The sequence below is a fragment of the Brassica napus genome, chromosome A3 (assembly GCF_020379485.1).
Source record: "Brassica napus cultivar Da-Ae chromosome A3, Da-Ae, whole genome shotgun sequence".
NCBI lineage: Eukaryota > Viridiplantae > Streptophyta > Magnoliopsida > Brassicales > Brassicaceae > Brassica > Brassica napus.
In genome coordinates this window covers 35,953,894-35,958,741 of record NC_063436.1, presented here as the reverse complement: position 1 = coordinate 35,958,741, position 4,848 = coordinate 35,953,894, and the positions used below count along the sequence as shown (strand labels likewise).

General features: G+C 36.1%; 1 long non-coding RNA gene across 1 annotated transcript; it reads right to left on the bottom strand.

The window, feature by feature from the left end:
* Positions 1-2,762: 2,762 nt before the first annotated feature.
* On the bottom strand, positions 2,763-4,109 carry LOC106373110. Its single transcript, XR_001274806.3, has 4 exons — positions 3,572-4,109; positions 3,427-3,490; positions 2,996-3,285; positions 2,763-2,902 (listed from the first exon to the last, which is right to left on the bottom strand). It is a non-coding gene; the product is annotated as an uncharacterized LOC106373110 (long non-coding RNA).
* Between the last annotated feature and the right edge of the window lie 739 nt (positions 4,110-4,848).

The window sequence follows — 4,848 nt, the reverse complement described above, 5'->3', positions numbered from 1 at the left end:
GTCTGGGATGGAACATGTATGAGTTGCCAAATACTTGGTTACCCAAAACGTTTTAGTCCCATGTTTCACACTTGCTCGGACCTTCCATTGACAACCACTAACACGACATGTTGCCACAAACAGAGTTTTCGTTGACTTGAATATTCTGAAGGAGAACCTACGCCTCACCGCTGTCAACCGCAACTCTGAAAGCAGTGCATCCTTACTAGCAAAACTCTGGTTGACATAGATTCTGTCTGCAGATGATCCTTCTCCTTCACAACCATATGCCCCTTTGTAATCATCAAAACAGATTTCATCATCTTCTTCCTCATCCTCATCTTTAACCTTTCCATACTCACTATAATCCTCAGCATCAGCAACAACAGGGATGTCAGCATCCTCCTCCCCATCATGATCCTCAGCTTCATCCCCCTCTTCAGCTTCATGCCCCTCCTCAGCTTCATCCCCCTCCTCAGCTTCATCCCCCTCTTCATCTTCATCGCTCACATCAGCTTCATCCCCCTCCTCAGCTTCATCCCCCTCCTCAGCTTCATCCCCCACATGATCTTCATCCCTTTCCTCTGAAACCGTTCTCATCTTGCTAAAGCTTGATACACAAAGACGTAATTCCTGCGTTTTAGTTATCTCGAGCAAGTTCCGAACTTGTCTATCACTTGTAACATGAATAGGAGGAAGGTCTGGAGCCATATGTTGTAATGAGTAGGTTAGCTCCACAGACTCTGTGTTCATGTCCAGGTTATAATCTTCTTGAGCCATTGCAACAAGATCAGCATGTGTCGAACTTTCATTCAAAAATAACATTCTCGCTCCTTTGAAATGATCAACCACAAAATTCCAACATCCATCTTTCAAAAACCATTCTCCATACACTGCATGTAACTGACGCATCATCTGAAAAAGTCAAAATATAACACATTAGCAAACTTAGAACAAAGAAAACGAAAGTTTATTAAAGATCGAAGCGGATTACTTCAATCTAAGTTGTCTAGACGACTAAACTATACGTCGTCTGGTCAACGCAGAGGTTATTTTTGCAATTGACTTTGAAATCTGTTATTTTGGACGACTGAAAGTTAAGTCGTCTACTATTGTTTGGTTAAAAAAAACTCCAAAAAAGCTAGACGACTTACATTTCAGTCGTCAGAGGTTAGTTTTGCATTTGACTGGATTATTTCAGAAGTTTGACTTTTTGGACGACTTACATTTCAGTCGTCTAGTGAAAATTAAAATAATAATATTTTTTTAAAAGTAGACGACTTACAGTTAAGTCGTCATAGGTTAGTTTTGCAATTGAAAAAAAAAACTTCAAGATTTAATTATGTACAGACGACTTATAATTCAGTCGTCCACGAGACGACTGAAATGTAAGTCGTCCAGGATTTACCAGGTTTGACCAGAATCTCGGAAAAAAATCCTGGACGACTTACAATTAAGTCGTCTGGTGGACGACTGAATTATAAGTCGTCTGTGTATAATTAAATCTTGAAGTTTTTTTTTTCAATTGCAAAACTAACTTATGACTACTTAATTGTAAGTCGTTAACTTTTAAAAAAATATTATTATTTTAATTTTCGCTAGACGACTGAAATGTAAGTCGTCTGGGGAAGTCAAACTTCTGAAATTATCCAGTCAAATGCAAAACTAGCCTATGACGACTGAAATGTAAGTCGTCTAGGTTCTTTGGAATTTTTTTTGAAACCAAACAATAGTAGACGACTTAACTTTCAGTCGTCTCAGGTTACAGATTTTAAAGTCAATTGCAAAAATAACCTCTGCGTTGACCAGACGACTTCCAGGTAAGTCGTCCACACCCTAAACATAACCCCTAAACTTATTTATCTAATTAAACACTTCATAAAATCAAATCAAACTTGAAAAGTGTTTACTATACACAGAAATAAACACATATTGGTGAAAACTAATTTTTGAAAAAAACATTTTAGTTTTCCAAGATCTAACCCTAACAATACATACAATACTACAACATATGTTTGCCAAACTCCTAAACCAAAGAATATAATGATACACTACTTCCACTCATCTATCTTCAAAACAAATCAATTTTATCATATCTTAATTTATATCACTTAAAACTGTTTATACTTACTTGATTTTTATTTTTCACGCTTCAAAATATTTTTTACAAGATTTATAAATTATTTTTAAAATAAGCTGGTACCAGACGACTGAAACTTCAGTCGTCCAGACGACTTCCAACAATTCAGACGACTCAGACGATTTACTGGGGCTATATTCGTAAAAATGGCTTCTGTTTTTTTGTTTGGTCACAAGGGGCTAAGCTGTAATTTCACTAGGCTTTTAGGTTAGTTTTGCATTTGATACAAGTTTGGGTATAGGTTTTGGATTAAAATCAAGTTGTGGGTTAGTTTTGGCAAAAACCCCTACTTTAAATATCATTTTATTATTTGTATATCATGTAGAATGTTACGCCGTCAAAAAAAAAGCCATGAGAATTTTACAATTTTATATTTTGGAAGTTATTCAATAACATGAATGGAATCAAGGAAAATCAATAGAGAAACAACCGAAAAGACAACATAGGTTGATGATGTTTAAAAATAAAATACGTCCAGTTTAAACTTGTTTATTATATCAGTGGATATTATACTGATTTCTCAAAAACGGAAGATTTGATGCGGAACTGTTGATATGCTCAATGAACATACTCGTGCATCTGCTCTTAACTGCAGTGGGAACATCGTTGTAGCCATCCGGCGTTTTAGAACTGTAGATAAATGTTTAGAACGAAGCAAGAAACAAACTTTTTACTTTTAAACCACCTGTAATGTTTTTCTTGACAAATTTAACTTAACAAAAAAATAACTATTTAAGAAAAGCCAACATGGGATGAAACACCAACATTAATCTCATCGACCACCTATATGAACAACATAATATAGAGGAATGAGTTAGATTGAAGAACCTTGAAGAAAACTAACGAAAGGTGTGTGCGGGTGTATATGTAATGTACCTTGTGACTGAAACTGCAGTAACTACATAACCTGGTTAGTTAGATCTTCAGATTCTTCTTCAACTTCTTCCTTGTCAAGTGTTCCATCAATTGCCGCTGTCATCATCTGTATCTATAAAGACACAAAACAAATATCACACAACCATTATTCGCGATTACACCATGATTGCATTATGCTGTTAGAAATGAATAGATAGGGATTTTATTTCCTTTCATGTCCAGCTGTGCATACTACTTCTAGTAATCCTTGATCACTTTAGCAGTTTAGCTTGTTTTGTGGGTGACATTTGCTAAAACATGTGAACAAAGTTACAATGCAAATAGACTTAGACTGAAGGTTTGATGGATGAAATAAAAGAATCTAATAAAAGAAAGAGTGACTAGAGTTATAAAGTAATCCAAACGAAAAGAAAGAGTGAATATAAACTCACTGGATAAAGGAAAAGATAGGGTCATCATGACTGTCTGTACTCATCGATATCCTCACTCAACTTCCTAATTATGAGAAATCCATGTCAAATTATACTGAGTAGATTGAAACCCAAAGAGCATAAATTTGAAAGTTGAAAGCTTTACCTCCATTTCTTGAGGAGATTCTTCCTTAATTGGTGGTCGGTGTGAGATTTGAGAGCTTGATTGTGTCATCTCTTAAGAGGCCGGACGTTCTACTTGAAAAGCTCACATTCATACTCGATCTAGCAAGGAACTCTGCTTGTGGATTCTTTTCTCTTAAAATGTTTTAGGAATGATAATGATTGAAAAGAAAAACAGATGAATTTCATGGAGTGAAACTCAGGTATTTATAGTTGGAGATTCATACAAAAGAGGTAATGCATTGAATAAGAAATCGTGTGAGGAGTGGGGAAGTTTTGTTAATGACGACGATTGATTGTAGTCCACTTCCGTAACGTTCAGCGGTGAGAAGAACACCATTGGATTAGACGACGGCGTCGATTCCAACACGAATTGGCAGAAACGATCGATGTATGTAACAGAGACTTCAACAGGAAAAAAAAACGGAGACTTCAGCGGAGACTATCTTCATCGTGATTCGCCGGAGTTTCTAAAGACAATACATTTCGGGTTTAGGTTAATAATATACACGACCCAATTTTCTATTCTTGACAGGCCCAAAAGACGTCGATATAAATAATAGTAGCCCAAAAACAAACGAACGATAAACTTAATAAAACGCAGCGCATTTAAGGGAGGGACAGGTGTCACGCTGTGGACATCCGAATTGATGACGTGGCGCCCTGAAAAGAGAGTAAATCTCTACTTTATGTTACTAGATTTATGTTATTAGATTAGATATTTTATGTTATTAGGTATGTTTTCAGGTTCAAGAGTATCTTGGAGTAAAGTGATGATTATGGAGCATTTAGGAACTTAAAAGAGATTTCATCTGAGTTGATCATTAAAGGTCGATACGAAGAAGAAGCAATCGTTCGATGCATATCCAGTGTCGTCGATCGATACAGAAGAGAAGCCTCGACGATTGAAGATTATGATCGATCGATGTACATCCTGTACCATCGATCGATGTCGAGACGCGAGATGCGCGACTTGGTTCCAGCCGACTTTAAACCCAAGGCTTCACCAAATTACAAGATTACCCCTAACAAATTTTTAACCTAATAGTTATATACTTTCCTAAGTGTTAGGAGGCAAGGAGAGCTTTTAGCCACAATTTGTATTCTTACTTTCAGCAAGAGAGAAAGAGAGAGTTTTAGGAGAGAAAATCATAGAGAGATTTGTGATTGGAACTCCGAAAATCATCTATTCTATTCTATGCAGTTTTTATCTATATTTTGTGTCATGAATTTCTTAACTATGTCTGAGTAGTTTACTTG